Source organism: Myodes glareolus, chromosome 11 (genome assembly GCF_982192425.1).
Source record: "Myodes glareolus chromosome 11, mMyoGla1.1, whole genome shotgun sequence".
Taxonomy (NCBI): domain Eukaryota; kingdom Metazoa; phylum Chordata; class Mammalia; order Rodentia; family Cricetidae; genus Myodes; species Myodes glareolus.
Window position 1 is genome coordinate 83,464,314 of NC_142036.1, and position 17,718 is coordinate 83,482,031.

Consider the following 17,718-nt stretch of genomic DNA (forward strand, 5'->3'; position numbering starts at 1 on the left):
GGGGTCACAATTACCTCAACTCATTATTCTTCCTTCGGTTTGGGCAGGAAGGTGCCCTCCATCGGTCAGCTCCCTTATTACTGAGATGCCCCTAGCGTCTAACTGTGGTAATACTGTTCTCACTCTGTATTTCCATTCTGTGTATAGCTTGAATGCCAATGAAGGGGAGCAACCATTTTTTTGACAAGCACATTTCTATTCTTTCTAAAAAGATCTTCCCCATTTCTGAGGCTTTCGTACATGAATAGTGAAATATGATTCTAGCTACCTCTCATTTACCCCCCCCCTGCAGCCAGCCTCCTCTGTGTACAAGACACCCCCCAAACAAGAACTTTCCCAACATCACAGATTTTTTTTATTGTTATTGTTATCTCCTTGTTTTGTTTTTCTTTATTTTGATAATGCTCTAAATCCAGCTAATAGTTCCCATCTGCATATGTGTAATGGATCGTCTACTGGAGCATGGGAACATTACTAGTGGCCACATTCTAACCTTTCCCAGTAACTATCCACCCCCAATAGCTCCTCTATAAGGGGTGGGTGCTGGAGATGATCTTCTCCATCTATGTCAGGGCTTTGGCAGGGGTTGATTTTGCATGCTATGTATGAGTTCATGAATGTGTTAGCCATGTCCTATGTTGTGAAACAACATTTGACAATCCTCCTATCCATCTTTTTTCTCCTCTTTGTTGGTGGTATTCCACTGCTGTTTACTGCTAAAAGATGCTTCTCTGAACAAAGCTGAGAACAGTCAAGTCTATAGTTACAAACATAGTTATAGTAGTTAGAAGGTAATTTTACAACATGGTCACTTAGCAAAATAGCAGATTCTACCCTGGGGCCTATGCCTATGACCACCCCAGACATTTTTTTTTATTATTATTTGACCATGCTTACTGTACCAGCCAAGAAATTCCCTCCTGTGTGGCAGGGAACAAATCCAATCAGAAAGCAGAAAGTAGTTAATTAACCAATAAAATTGTGCAATTATTTGTACCAATTTGTACGTCTTTCCTGGCAGTTTAATATTACAGCTTACAAGAGCTAGTACTGGGTAATACCATTGATATCTTTTCTCCCCCAGCAGCCCGAACAGCACTTCCGAGCATTAGTAAAACTAGTTTTCATGGGGGAAGTTTGCTTGTCAGTTTGAGATTGATTTTTCTATGTCCTGTGGCCAAAGTGTGCAGTATCTTCAGCAATAAAGTCTTACCATATAGCTGTGGGTAATTGAGACAAGGCTGCATTGTTTTTGAGGCCTCTTGGAGATTCCTAACAAAAAACTCATGTGGGGAGGTATCTCCTGTCTTCTACTGTGATTTCAACGTAACAACCCATGTCTTCAGATATTGACTTTATCTACATAAGAAGGGAAGTTCTGGTAAAACTCTTTTTGTTGTTGTTGTTGCTATTGCTGTTGTTTTAAGTTATGTATTGAAATGGGCTCAGTAGTTGTAGATTTCCTTAAATACTGAATTTTGATTAGATCACCGGTTGCCCCTCCCCCCCTTCTATTTCCCTACCCCAGTTCCCACTGAAGATTTTAACCTTCAATATTTCCCATCTCCTTTCGTTTGACTTGTGTTTTTATCTTTCATCCAAGTGACATTTGAAAAGTTGGTTTTGAGATGGTAAGTGTCTCTGAGAATTCTCATAACTTTTCCTTTGGGTTAGCCTTCCCCTTTACATCCTGTTTTTTTCCCAGAGTCCCACTGTAAACCCTGCTTAAATATTTCTGCCCCCATACTCCATATTACTACTTTAATTTGCCTTGAACCTGTTATTCCCACTCCCTTAAACATGATACCCCACAAGTCCTTTCTAGTTCCCTGGTTTCTACCTGTGTCTTCAAGACATAAAGCAAAAGATTTAAAGCCGAACTCCACACATAAGAGAGAGACTACAGCATGTATCTTTTTGGACACCACATTTTCCTTATCCATTTATGTATTGATGGACATCTAGGGCGATTCCATTTCCTACCTTCTGGTGACCGAACGGAAAATGGAATTATTGTGGGCATTATTCAGAGTCAGCTTTGCATGCTCAGTTTGGAGCTGAAATGCCATTAAGTGACTTCACCAGGTAAAAAAGCCAGAAAAAATTTTGATAAAAATTCTCTTTGCTGGAAAAAATAACCATTTAGATATAGATAGGTGGATATATAGAAAGAGAGGGAGAAAATTTAAGGTGTTATCATTTAGGCAAGAACAAGAATTCCAAATGTCCAGTATTTGTGGCTTTCTAGCGTCATAAGTTTGCAAGAAAAATGTACAGTAGTGATTGGTACAAATGACCCCTGAACTTGGTTTGTTCTCTCTTTTATCTTACTGAACTAGGTTCGACTTTGTAAGAGCCAGAAAGTTCTTTTGATTTTTAACCTTAAATTTTAGTTGAAACCAAGCCAAACAGTCTGCCTTATCTTTTTCCTCCTTTTCATCTTAGACCAGAAAATGGACTAATCTACTTTGTTGTGAAGACACTTGAGAAATTTCACCCATAGAAGGAAACAGAGCCCATATTTTTCAACAAACTGTGTTGTCTCTGAGTATCCAAAACCCACCTAGACCTATGAACCTTTAAAGGGGCAGAAAAAAGTCTTCATTTGTCCCAACATGTTTGTTGGGGGAGGTCACTTGTTCATTCCTGGTTGCCCAGAACTGAAATAACCACATAGAAACTTTATTAATTAAATCACTGCTTGGCCTATTAGCTCTAATTTCTTATTGACTAGCTCTTACACCTAAACTAAACCATCTCCATTAAGCTGTGTATTGCCACATGACTGTGGCTTACCAGCAAGGTTCGTCGTCTGTCTCTGGTGGTGGCTACATGGCTTCTTCTGACTGTGCCTACTCTCTCCTCCGCTATCTGCTTGGAACTCCCATCTTGTCCTATTCTGCTAAGCCACTGGTTAAAACAGCTTTATTCATTAACCAATAAAAGCAGAACATAGACAGAAGGACCTCCCACACCACACATTCTCCATGTGGGAGGAAAGATAGGAAGAAAGACCATGGGGTCGTCTTCAAATCCATAATCACTGTTTGACTTTGTCTCTACCAAGCACCGTTTTAAGCTCTTTGTATATAGTATTTTATTCTTTTAGTCTAAGAAGCGCTACTACCTTCATTTTGTAGATATCAGTTTGAAGTACCAGGGCTCAGCAGGCTAATGTCACATAGCTGGAAAGCGAGTAAACTATGGTTGTTAATGGTCCTTTGTGGTGGGATCAACGAACTGAAGTGCTGCGCACTCTGTCCATCATCAGCAGGGTATGCTCTCTATCCAGGCTTCTGTCATGCACAGTTATGTCCTCAATTTCATAGGAATAAGGATAACCAGAAACAGTGATCCACCGAAGATAAGACTTTAAATGTATTTATACCTTTTTTATTTATACTTTTTGATTTCTCCTTATTTTATGATTTCCTTTTCCCAAGATTTTCAAGTAAGGGAAAGGCAGAGGTATCCTGGGAGAAGAATCTGAGCGATGCATGTTTGCTGAGGTGGTTTATAAACAGTTGGCTTCTGTTTAAAGTCAGTGTCAAAACCTCCATGTGTGCTTGCAGAATCCCGCATTGCTAATTAGTTATCATAGCTATTCATGCCCTGTGCCACTAAGAGTTATTGTCCTATGGGATTGCCTCACTTTGGAAACAACTTTGAAGGGAAGTGATATCTTTACCAACTTTGTTTTTACATTTTGCTTTCCTGATGAATTTGCTGTTTCAACTATTCTCTAAGGACAGTAGAAATTAATAGTAATGAGCTCATTTGGAAAGGAATGGGTTCGTGATCCTGTTGGCTCCTCTCTCACTGCTGCTGCTCATTTTATTTTAGGGAAGTTTGCGGAGGCAAGATGCTGAGTGCAGCAAGGTGGTTTTCACTAAAATAAACTATTGAATTTTGGTAAGATTCTGGGACAAAAAGTAAGAATGACAATTGCCTATAAAGTATGGAATTGTTATTTCCTGGTGAAGAACAGTAGGTGTATGTGGCTTCTAAGTGATAAACACGTGCGTTTCTAACTTCATTTGTACACCTGCCAAGTCTCCCAGCAGCTGTATTCATTACAGCCATCTGCGTGTTAATAGAATGAGTCTAGAAATGTCCGCAACAGCATGCATCATACTAAACTTTGACAGGTTTTTATATAACCAGTTGGGAAGTTTTTGATAGTATGCATAGTAAATTTAGGGCATTTTTAGAAAGTAAAGTTTGTGGAGATTTTTATTTCTTTTGTTTTTTTTTTATAAACTTTGGGTTTCAGAGGGTAGCCATTAAATGGTAACAGGGTTTTGTTTGTTTCTTTGGTTTGGTTGGGTTTTTATTTTTTTTTTTAGGTTATTTGTTTCTTTTTATGAAATGAAGAAACCATTACTGATTAGAGATGTTGGTGTATAAAATTGCCTTGACCTAAAAGTTGTATGAAGCTGACCATATCATGCTACATGTTCACATTTCAACTATACGGGTTTGAGAGGCTAATTCTCTATTATCATGTTGGGAAGTGTGGGGAAGGAAGGAAAGAGGAAATAGTTCCTCCATATATGATGGAGATTCCCTAGGGTGACAATTCTCCTCTTAAGTCTGCTTTGCTCTGGCATCTGCTTTTCTGGTGTAAAGTATAAGGCTTATGGACGCTGGCCGTCCTCACTGGATTCTCTGCCTTGTTGCTTTGGTAATTTTTTTTCACCTCACTAAGTTTACACTTTGAAAAATAGAGACATGGATACAGAATAGCATCAGTTGCAGATAGTTATTCTAATTGATATATGTGGTAACACATGTAACTATCATATGTGTTCAGCGTTGAGCATATTAATCAAACATGTTGCTAAAAGAAAACAGCCAACAGTTCTTATGAAGACTGAAGAAACTTGCCATAAATTGTTTTTTAAACATCTGGAAACAAAGGATTGATTGACCAGGCTTAGAAAAGACTTCAGAAAGCATCTGGGAGGTCATCTTGTATCCCCAAAACTAGCCCTCATGGGGACTTGATAGGTTCTTAGGTCATGTTGCATGGTCTGGGAGGCCATCTTGCATCCCCAAAGCAGGTTGTAACAGGGACTTGAGAGGTTCCTAGGTCGTGTTGCATAGACATGTAAAGCAGAACATAGACTGGAGACAGGTGGCCAAGAGACCAACCATAGGTTTTTCACAATCTCAGAATGATGTCTAACCACTCCTAGCTTAAACTGCTAGGGGAGAAAATCATACTAAGGCCACCAGTTTGTGACCAAACTGGGTGGTGGAGTGTTTACGTCTGCATGTGATTGAAAGGTAAACAGTGCCAAAGCATCTGAAGTCATGCCCAAAACGAGTCTGAAAGCAGCAAACCTCCAAGAGCACCTCAGTTTTCAGTGCCCATGAGAATGGGAATGGTGTTTAGAAATTGATTCTCAGTTGTTTTTGTCAGTCGGACTCTTCAAAGGGATAGAACCAAAGAACCAATAGGATCTATATATAGCTCTCAGCGGGGATTATTTTCAGCTGACTTACAAAATTATAGGCTACATAATCCTGCAATGGTTTCCTGAAGTCCAGAGAATTGGGGAAACTAGAGTAGGAATTCTCAGAATAAGAGAGACCAAAGATGCTGCCGGAGGTTGAGGGTCATGAAGCACCTAGAAAGTTCTCGATGAACAAGTCTACACTGAAATGCTTAAGAATCTGGAATTTTACATCCATGAGTGACAGTTACAGGGGGAAAACGCCCTTGAAAAACTAGATCAGACACCAGACATGTGACTTCCTTCTCTACTCTGTGATCCCTCTAGCTCCTGGAGTTGCTGGATGATTCCATCCGCATTCCAGGTGGGTCTCCCCCATTCTGTTTTGTTGCTTTAATGGACATGCCGAACATCTCTGGAAAAACCTTCACAGACACCCAGAAGTATCTTTACCAGTTTTCTGTACATCTCTTACTACAGTCAGGATGACAACTGAATTCTAACCATTATGTACAACTGCAATGATGTTTTCCTACCAAGCAGTTTCTGAAACACTTAAAAAATCAAGTTACCTCACCATTTGGATTTTGCAACTTCCTGTTGGAGTGGGAAATTGACTGACTTAAAAAACTAGCACAGTGGAACTTGAATTCAGCATATTTCTAATTGATAAAGAGTTTAACAAATTATGTATGTGTGTATTCACTGTTGTATAACATTTATTTGTCTGTGCATGTGGACATGCGTGTTGTAGTACAAACGCTGTGGTCTTAGGACAACTTGAAGTCAGTTCTGAGCTTCCCTTATGTAGAGCTCAGGGATCAAACTCAGGTCATGAGTCTTGGCAGCAAGCATTTTTACCTGCTGAGCCATCTTGCCAGCCTTTTCTTTAACACTTTAACTGATAGTACGATCATATAGGGGCATGTTATGTTTTTTTAGTGCATGTATACACTATAGCACTTACAAATTAGGGTAACATCATATATTTTAAAATGACACATCTCTATGGTGACAGCATCTTCCTGATAGGATTCTCCTTCTCTGATAATGAAATGCTGTATCATCACCTTCATTCACTGCGTTATGAAACAGAACATCAGGGATTTTTGTGTTTTGCCTAATGCTTAGTATCTGTTAAACATTTCTGTATCCTTCCTTACTGCTATTCTTCCCAGAGTATAAAGACAACTGTTCCTCTCTCAGCTTGAATAAAGTCAGTGTTTATTTATTTATTTATTTATTTTTATCATTGGTTGAGATGGCATGGTATGGTACGTGTCTTCAATGTCTGGTTTGTTTCACTTCCTAAAATGGCTTCCAGTTTCTTGTAATGAAATTTTAGTCATCAGTCTATGACCAAGTGTTATGTCTTAGAAAATATCAAGTTTTAATAGCTACCTTATTAGATTATTAGGAAAGCCAGAATGAAGACTTCCATGGCAACATTTGGGTTATTGCAACAGGAATACTATGTTATTCTCCTTTCTTCCCCTAGTTATAGAGGTATTAGTTCATTGCATGGGCTGTGTCCCCTAACAAGTTTATAGAAAAATAAACTTCATGTAAAATAGAAAGCAACTGTACCAGAAGCTATTAGAAAAATATCATGAGTCAGCAAGACTATTCATTAGTAGGAGTAATTAAAAACCTGTGTGCTGAACTCTTCTTATGTGTTAGGTACATTTTTTTGTACAATATTAGTAATAAAAAACTGTGATATAGATGAGGAAACAAATGTACAAATACTTAGCTATGGTCTATTCTTAAGGAGGGGTTGTACTAAATATTCTTTCATTACAGACTGGAGATGAAGAAAAGCAGACACAGTTGAGGAACAGGAAGGCAAGTTGCAGTCCATTTTCTCAAACTGACCAACAGTTTCCTAACCTGACCTAAGCCACAGGAGAAACCTAAGAATCACTCATATTTTGACTTCAAGTAAGTACTTAAAACAACTGCATTATCAACAAAAAGCCATTCTTTTTTATGTTTGTAGTGACATATTAATAATGATATTCCACATTGATTTGTACTATCTGTTTTTCAGAGCCATGGAAAGTTCTAAATCAATCAGAAGAACCTGAAGGGAGATCTTCCCACCAGAACCCTGGAACATTAACCCCAAATCTACTGCAATCTAACTTTGTAACTCTGGCAAGATGAAAAAGATTTGAACTCATCTTTCTGAATCAACTGTGGAAATCAGAATAGGGACTAAATATTTCTTTAGATCCATCCTCATTCTAAAATGTGTTCAGACTGCAAAAATTAAAGTAACATAGTACTGGTAGATGCTTCTCTCGGTGGGGGCAAAATCACGATAAAATAGAAAAAATGTCCCTACCACCACTGAGATGGGTTGTATCATCTTCTCAACTTCGAACATAGATATTTGTAGTTATACATAGGATACTATTTTAAGAACTATACAATTAAATTGACAATTTTTTCTTTGAATGGCAGCAGGCTGGCTATATCACTGTTAACTCAAATTACATACAGATTTTAATTCATTTCCATTTAGATGCTGCTGCTGAATATCAGATATCAATAAAATCCTTTCTAAATAAACCCATACTGATTGCCTTTGGATCTTGATTTGCAATGGCCATGCTAAATGTAGATTTTTCTGTATTAATTACATGTAAAATCATGTGGGCATTTGTAATAACACATGTGAAAATTGTTCTATAATCAATTTACATTTCATATTTAGTTTACTTTCCTAACCCTTTCAGAATCCATGAGGCTGGCCCTCTAGGAGGGCTCTCACTTATAAGAAAAGGTCAAGTGGAGTGGTTTCAGGTTTTGGTTATATGAAGAAAACATTAGAAAAAGAAATAAACGTGATTTGATTATTTCTAGCGCTTAGAAGCAAAGTTCACTTTGAACTCTAAATTATTTATGACACAGGAGACACTTAGTAAATAACAGGAAAAGCAGACTGCGGTATTTGCTAACTTTAACACTTGGGCTACCAAAACCTGGGTCTGATGACGATTTATTTTTCTTGAATTAATTCCTAAAGAATAGTTATAATTCTAGTTGAAAAAAATCGATTAAAACAATAGCAAATGACCAATTTAACATCTGCAGGGAAATAAAAATTGTCATTCAGGATTGGTGTTCAAGCTAACTGTTTAAAATTGGCAGGAATGCAAAATATGAATGTTTGATAAATTGCCAGTCTTATTTCCACGTTACCTAATGATGACAGCTATCTGTGAAATACAAGATTTCATCACCAGGACAATAAATTAACTAAAACAGGAAGGTTGGAAAGCTAGGTGTGTGTACAAACACATATCTGTCAGTAAAATACATAAAATAGCTTTCATGAAAGCTACCAATTTGAAAAAAGTTAACCTAAAGCAAAGCCCTCCCTGGGAAAACCACTTTGAGGAAGTTATTATGTATTTCCAAGTTTATTAAAGTTTATGAAAATGAACTCTTGTTTTCTGTTTCATTTAATGCATCTAACTTTCCTCTGTGGTGTGCCATAGTTAACCTGTGCTTCTGAGAGTTCCCTGATTCTACTTGGAGTTTTCATTTAAGACAGCATGGACTTGAATCCCAAGGCCTTGGATGGTCTTATTCGGGGAAGAAAGTGCTCATAGATGATGCTTTAATCAAATTCAGAAGTAAAGCTCCTCACAGGTATGGCTTCTTATAACATCTGATTTGTAGTAGAACAGATTTACCTTTTAATAAGGTATATGTCAAAATATTTTCCCCAGGAATTCCTTTTATTGTTTCACTGCATAGACTTTTTCAAAAATTCAGTGTTCATTATGTAAATTTAAATTCTCTCAAATTTATACTTTCTGTCTTTAAAAATAAACACTAGATCATTCACCTCAGTTTCCGGGCTGGGCTGTCCAGAAACAATGATACCTGTGAGCATAGAACAGCTTTTACTTTGTTCTTTCCTCGTAGCTCTCTCATTTTTTCCTTCCTTACCTTTCGTTTCATCAGGATTTTGGAACTAAGCCTGTTTCATTGCTAGCACAATGAACATTCTGTCACCTTAAGTATTTCTTAGAGGAAGCATGTGCAAAGATAACTCATATATATATATCATATATAATCATGTATATACATATATAATGTGGTTATAAATATTCTCCATTAACATGGGTAAGATCTTCAGTTTTTCATCCCTGAAACAGGAAAATCTTTTTCAAGAGGAAACATTCATCATATTTGGGTAAATCCAAATCAATAGTTTGCATTGGCAAGGAGATTGTGAGGAAGAAAATTGTGAGAGAAGATATAAGTTGCAGACTTAGTAATTTTGATGCAGACCACACCTGGATACATATTCTAGTGATCCTGGTGTTGAATGGGTACTAGAATAGGCAGAATGTCTTTATTTTTTTGTAGTACCTATAAAAATATTTAGGTAAGTACAGGAATGAGTATGGAATGCAAAGGAGAGGAGATGGAAGTGGTGGAAAATCTATTGAGGAATTTGATGAAATCTCTCAATTAATCATAGAAATTATATTTTCTGGAGATTTTGCTCTTCTGCACTGTTCTCAGGAAATAAGAAGAAGACAGTGAGAATACTTATAAGGGCTCCCAACCCCTTGAAAGGTGAAAGCTAATGAGAGGAGAGTCAAATAGAGTATTCTCAATGAGGTCTACAATCCGGAAAAGATTCCTAAAATACTTTTGAAGAAAATAAAGGGAATTTAGATTCTCCACGTGTAACCCTGGTCTAAGGAGTAATGCAGGTAGTAGATATAGTAGCTATGAGCATGCATTTTACCCAAAGGAAAGTCAGTGAGAAACCATGCTTGGTGTCATATTTTGGGGAATAATGGGCAAGCATTTTTGGGGAGAAAAAGCCAGCATCTGAGACTGCTTGGGCTTTCTATATACGTTCTACAGCATAGACTAGTCTCCATATCAGCACACATCTCACCAGAAACACTTCATTGGTCCTGCACAACAGCACACTGGCTGCCTATCATCGTCAGGGGAGGTAATAAGGAAATGACCAACCACGTAAGTAAGACCACTGCTCTTCCTTCCCATGGGGGAAAAACAAAAGAATGCTGAGGACTAAACTTAGAGAGAACCTCTGCCAATATTGGCTCATGTTAAAATGGTAAAAGAAAAGCAAAAAATGAGTGAATATGATACCAAAGATACCCAATGATGTTTATTTTTGAAAGTGTTAAACAAATGAACATATCTGTAGGCAAATTAACAAATTTGGTAAATAAAATTGTTTCTTATTAAAATTAAGAGAGAATTAAATTCTTCCCTAAAATATAAATGATAATACAATGCTAGTTGTACTTTTACATATCATAGGGAGTAAGTAAACATGCACATGCCCACGAGAGCGCGTGCGTGCACACACACACACAGACACACACACAGCACACACACAAATTCCTGACTATGATGCTTCTAAGCTGAGGTCTTGAAACTAAACATGCTTGAAAGAGCATAAAATCCTAAATTTTATGATTTAATAATACTATCTCTGTACTTATTCAGAGTGTGTCCATGATAGTGTTTTTTTCTGGTGTGTTTGCTTTTCTATATTTATTTCCATTATAATAAGTTTTAGTTATGACCTATAGTGATTTCAGGTTTGCATTTCATTCATAATAAACTAAAATCTTGAGAAGTGCCCCCAACCACTGTCAGCCCCACTCCTCAACAATCTCCATCACCACCTGGCATAGCTTACTTAAGAGAAGGAAGTTAATTTTAATATTCATTTAATAAATTTATTACTTGTTATAACGTTAAGTGTCTGCCACAGCTTGAGCTTGGACTCCAACTGATGGCCCTCTCTTGGGAGGTTGAGTATTTTAGGAGGGGGAGTTCAATGGGAGCTCACTAGGGCTAGTCTCGAAGGTCCATTATTCCTGCTCCTTTCCTGCTCTCTTCCATGTCTCCATCAGTCAAACAGCCTCTGCCAGACACTCCTATCTTATGTGTTCTGCCCAAGCTCATAAGATCAAGCAAACGTGGACTGAGCATTCTAAGACCACGACTCAACTGTTCTTTCTTTATATACTTTCTCTCGGTACTAGCTTATAAAGACAAGGAAGTGATTAGTGTATTGTTTAAGGTTCTTATGAAATTAATTAAAATGCTCTCTCAAATTAAATAGTCCATAAATATCTTCTACCATGTAAATTTATTTAGTAATATAGATTTAATTAAAATAGTTCTAAAAGCTTCAGATTTTTATGAGTATTTTTATTTTTTACAAGTTCAACTATTTCCAAAAGTTATTCTGGAAAGCATAGGTTTACAATTCTGAGCTTTGCCCTTAGGTAGCTCTAAGATAAGCAATGATTTAAGGATTACTCAGGACTGCTAGTTTTAATGTAATTTGCCCTTATAAAGTCAAAGGCAGTGGCTGTATTAGGAGGTGTGGCTTTGTTGGAGTGGATATGACCTTGCTGGAGGAAGTGTGTCACTCTGGGGGCAGGCTTTGACGTTTCCTATGCTCAAGATGCCACCCACATCTTTGTGTTTGAGTTTACATCTTGTTGCCTTCAATGTAGATGTAGTTAGCACCGTATCTACCTATATGCTGCCATACACCCTGCCATGATGATAATGGACTGAACCTCTGAACTGTGAGCTGCCACCTCAATTAAATGTTTTCCTTTATAATAGCTGCCATGGTTATGGCAATAGAAACCCTAAGGCAGAAGTTGGTACCAGGACTAGGGTATTGTGATAGGACTGACCATGTTTTGTTTGGAGGGATTTGGACTTTGGTCCTTAAGGTCAGAAAAGCAGTGGAATGTTTTAAGCACTGCTTCATGGGCCATGTTAGTAGGAGCATGGAAGATAGAGGTGCTTCATGGGCCATGTTAGTAGGAGCATGGAAGACAGAGGTGTTAAGAATTATTTGCATTGTTGGGGGCTCACTCAAGAGGTTTCAGAGGAGAAAATTTTTAGTATGTTGCTTAGAAATCCTTCTTGTGTCATTTTGGTGAAGAACGATGCAACCCAGCCAGAGAAAGAAAAATGCTCCAAGTTACCTAGATGGATACCTATGGAAGCCAGGCATCTAGAAAGGGTTGGTTGGACTAGGAAATTCTATAAATAATAAAGCAGCAGTAGGATATAGATGATCTGCAAATACAGAAGGGTCATACTGGAGGTGGAAAAGTATACACAGGAGTAGAGGTGGGAGATGGAGGGGATGAGACAGTAACAGAGGAGGGTTAACCAAAATGAATGCTGTATGTGGAAATGTACTACTTTGTAGGCCAAATAACAATGCAAATTATATGCTGGGAAGTTTGCATAGAGCTTAAGAACTTATATTGCTCTTGAAGACAGCCAAACATTGGGGTTCCATAACCCAGTCAAGTGGCCCATAGCCACCTGTAATTTCAGCTTTAAGCAAATCCAATGTCTTTAGCCTCTGTAGGCACCAAAGACTTTGAAAACAAAACAGTCTTTTTCCATTCCTTCTGATTGTTTACCAGAATTAGTTTATAGGTAAAGCTACCACAAACTTTTATTACAGAACTTAGAAATTGAGATGGAACTGGACTGGAAGCTGGTTTTCAGGTGACTGCCTTTCACAATGCTGGAAAGGCCTTTTATATACTGTTGGCAATCAGGAGGGTCACATCTGCATTCCGATTGGATTTGAGACTCACTCCGCAGGAGCAAATTTATGACTGGTACTATAAACCTAGTTCAAATCCATGACTGAAGAGGTCTTAGGCCATAGGTGAAACTTGGCCATAGTTTGAAACTGACTATTGCGATTTCACTAAATTGGCCTTGCGTCAAGCTGCCTTCTAAATACTTAGGTTTATACCCACAGACAAACGCTACTCTCAGCCTGTATCAAAGAAGCTTCTCTTTGCAGTGACTGGAGGTGAATGCAGAAGATTATGATTTGTACAGGTGCTGATAATATATGATTGCTGTGTCCTTAGCTCCAAACAGAACATTTAGAGGGTGAACAACACCCTCTAAAGTTTCAGGGACATTGTGCAGGAAGAGGTAGAAAGAATGTCAGATACAGAGAAACAACTGAAAATGTGTGAAGGACATCACAGCTATGGCTTCCATGTTAATAAAGGTCCTGTGACTGTCTGTACTGGGCCTATACAAGATTAGGCCTGGCAACAGTTCATCATGGTTTGGAGAGGAACTCGATGGGCCCCACCTTTCCCTGCTAAAGTTTTGGCTACTGAGGGATTTTAGGGAGAAGAAGTTGCTATTTTCAGTTGTCTAGACACTGAGGAACCCACTTATGGATAGATTCAAACCCGAGGTCACACAAAAAGCTCTGACTAAACTCGGAGGGTGGAGTCCCAAAGGAAGACAAGGAAAATCATGAATACAATGTGAGAAAGTGCCTTTTAAGGAGAACGGAGGCTTGGTGGGAATGTAAGGAAGTTAAGAGAGTCTAGTCAGTAAAAGAGAGACAGTAATCTCTCTTTACACATATGCACAAAACTTTTAAAGAATAAATCTAGTAAAAATACAAAAACATGGCTGAAGATGTGGCTCAGTGGGTAAAGACACTCACCTCAAAGCCTGACGACCTGAGTTCTAATCTTGAAACCTTCATGGAGGAAGGAGAAAACTGGTTTCTCCAAGTAGTTCTCTGACTTCCGCATCCCCACATTAATTAAAATTATTCTAAAAGTAGCCAACAAAATCAAAACAATGACAAGAAAAAAAATAAAACAGTCTATAGGAGATTAAGGATGAGGGATTCACTTGGTATGCTTGCTGCTAGTTTTCAAATGTTTGCTTTGCGCTGACAGGTGGTTTAAACCTACGGATAAACTATGGACTTGTCTCAAATCCAGTAAAAGATTTTAAAGCAGTTAAGGTTTTTTTTTTTCTTGAATTTTCAAATATTGATGACTGGAAATATGAGTGTTAAGAAGAGTCAAATTTTTGTAAATCCAAGGTTTCTCAAAGAAATCTTAAATTGTATATTTACTAGACTCCCAAACATGCTTACCACAGAGCTTCTCCTGAGAACTTGGGGGCATGGACAAATCTGGGAGCTGGCTTTGCTGATGTGAGCTTTAAAACAGAGACCTACAGGAGCGAGATGGAGCATTTTCAATATCGTTAAAGATTTTTACCATTACCATGCTTTTCAGTGACTTGTAATTAATATAGATGATATACAACTGTGCTCCTTCAAGCTATTAACTAAATGGAACAATTTGTGTGTGAGATATTTACGGGAATAAATGTTAGAAAAATTTGTGTTTTTCTCTAAAGATGTCCCCAGTGATAGAACATATATGTTGAGACTAAGAAAAAACCTATGACAAAACAACCTCAAAAGAGACACCAGATATTTATAACTACATATGCTAAGGTAATCTAAAATATTACAAGTCAAAGCCAGCTAACTCTTCACAGATGTGCAAGAGGAGATCACAGCATGTACTGACTAGAGAGTGCAGAGTTACAAACATGAATAAATATTTTGAAAATATTATTTAGCCCATCTGTAGCTCTTATATAAGGCTAAGTACACAGAACTCCGTTTATTCATTATTTCTACACAAATTTCAGTATAAGTCACAGTGTGTTTATCGGCTAGATGTGTGGTGAAGCAAGCTTTGAATGTTCTGGCAACTTTTTCATTGAACAGTTAGATACTGACAGAATTCATTTTCTAAAGTTGCGAGGACAGAAGAGAATAAAGAGAATATGCGGGCAGTGATCTGGGAATTCCTCGGAGACCTTTGAGTTGCACTGGAAGAACCTTCTAGGTCATTATCCAAATACAGTACCTTTTTGGTATCATGATGAAAGCTAAATATGTCTGCATTCCTCTAATTAACTCAGAGCTCTGCTGTTGATAAAAACGTAATTCATGTGTATTTTCATTATTCTTGCCTTTACTCTCTCAAAATATCTTATTGTAATACAAAGGGATATAGCTACATTGTCACACACAAACGACTCACATTTCTCTGAACTTTAAATAATTTGCTTTGTTCAGCACAGAATCCTTTTCCCAAATGCATTCAGGAGCTCAATCAGTGAGGAGCTGGAAGCATGCTGCGGCATTTTTTTTTTTTACTAGAAGTATTTTTCATCCTGCTGTTTTCTCTGCTTGCCTGTTCCCAAAGTTGTTTATAAAATAACCACTCTGAGGCTTAATATTAATTACATACTCTTTGTGCTACTAACTCATGCTTCTTATTAACTAACTCTTACATTTTAAATTAACACATTTCTATTACTTTGCATTTTACCTTGAGGCTTGTGGTTTGTTACCTCACATCTTGATTCTTGAGTGGCTGCATAGCATCTGTCTGACTCTGCCTTCTTTCTCCCTGCATTCAGTTTAGTCTTCTCACCTAGTTTTATTCTACGCTGCCATAGGCTAACACAGTTTCTTTGAATGAATCAAGGTAAGGGAGCATATGAGACTTGATTTCTTTATTTTTGTCCTTTGTGCTCATATCCTTTCACTCTGAATCTTCTTAATTATATTTATTTCTTTTTGTAAAATTCTTGGTCTTCAAAACTGTCCTTTGCCGATTTACCTTTTCTTGAGGTTGTCTTGAATGTCTCCCCAGAGCCACCATTTCCCTTAGAAATAAATCATACTTATTTTGCAGAATTTAATCATGTAAGGTAGTCGTTAAAATAGTTAGTTCTTCTAGCAGTTGTAAATATTTAGGGAAAAGAATGGGTCCTTGAGAAATATTTCATGATAGTTGCAGATCCTAGGAAAAATATTTTCATCAGCCAAGGCACAGTGGTAGCTAAGAGCCTGTTACAGAATAAATTTAGGAATTAATTTCATCTTGGGATTCAATATGTTTTGCAATCTTTCTCCCATCTTGTGGCTTTTTTGGGATTGGTGAAAATACTATACAATCACAGAAACAATTTAGGGGAAAAGGAATCACAAATTATGCTAATTTGAATACAATTGGTTACCATAATCTCATAGAGAGTAACACTATTAGAAGGGATAGCTTTGTGGGAGTTGGTATGGCCTAGTCAGAGGTAGTGGGTCACTGTGGGAGAAGAATTAGAAGTTTCCTATGCTCAGGATACCGCCCAGGGTTTCAGTTGGCTTCCTGTTGCGTGCAAGATAGAGGACTCTCAGCTATAGCACCACGTCAGCCTGTGTGCCACCATTCTCCCCATCATGATGATAAAGGACTGAACCTCTGAAACTGTAAGTGAGCCACCTCCATTTATGATAGCTGCCATGGTTATGGTGTCTCTTCACAGCATTAAAAACCTCAACTAACACAGACATTTGTAAAAGGGACTAGGATATTGCTGTGATAAGTCTGACCATATTTTCATTAGTAGTAATATGGACTTTGGGACTGTGAATTAGAAAAGCAGTTGAACATTTTAAGTGCTGTTTATTGGGACATACTAATAAGAGCATGGAAGCCAGTGGTGCTGAGTGTGATTTCATGAACTGTGGGGTGCTCATCCAAGATGTTTTAGAGGAGAATTATAGGATGCTGTCTAGAGGTTGTTCTTGTAATATTTTGGTGAAGTACTTGGCTGCCTTTTTCCATTGTCCAAAGAATCTGTCTGAGGCTAAAAGTAAAGAGTTTTGAATGAATTCCAATGGCAGAGGAAATCTCAAAACAGCCAAGGTTAGACTGTCATGTGGTTATTGATGTTCATACTCTTAAAGACTTATAATGACAATGAGCAAGCTAAGCAGGGTAAATTGTAAAAAAAAAGTTTTAAGGAGAAAATGAGGACCAAGAATTGGAATGGAAATAAGTCCTATGTTCAAGCAAAAAAGTGTATTAAGATATGGAATATAGGGAGTGGTGAACTCAGGGCAAGATCCCAGGTGGCTAAATTTCTAACTTGTGATAAGGAATTAGAGAGAAACAAAGAGCTAGGTGAGTTGGGGCATAGCTGTAATCCCAGCACTAAGAAGGCGAAGGATGGTGGATATCTGAGTTTGAGGCTAGTCTGGTTTAGGGATTCAGTTTCAGAACAGACAAGTTTAGGTAATGAAGGACAGAGAGCTGTTGAAGTTCTTATTCAATGAGGGTCCATACTCCAGCCCCAGTCAGTAGAAAACTAGGCAGTTTCTGCCATGTGGTTCTGGCTTTAGAGATAAGGATGGAAGAAGTAGGTTATGGAATTTGCCTCTGTACCTAAAGGAAGCTACTAAGATCAGGCATGTGTCTAGAGTGTCCCTGAGTGGAGGCATAGTAGAAAGTACATTACATAAATCTATGGAATTGATGCCCAGATCACCTAGGAGAGCACAAAATGT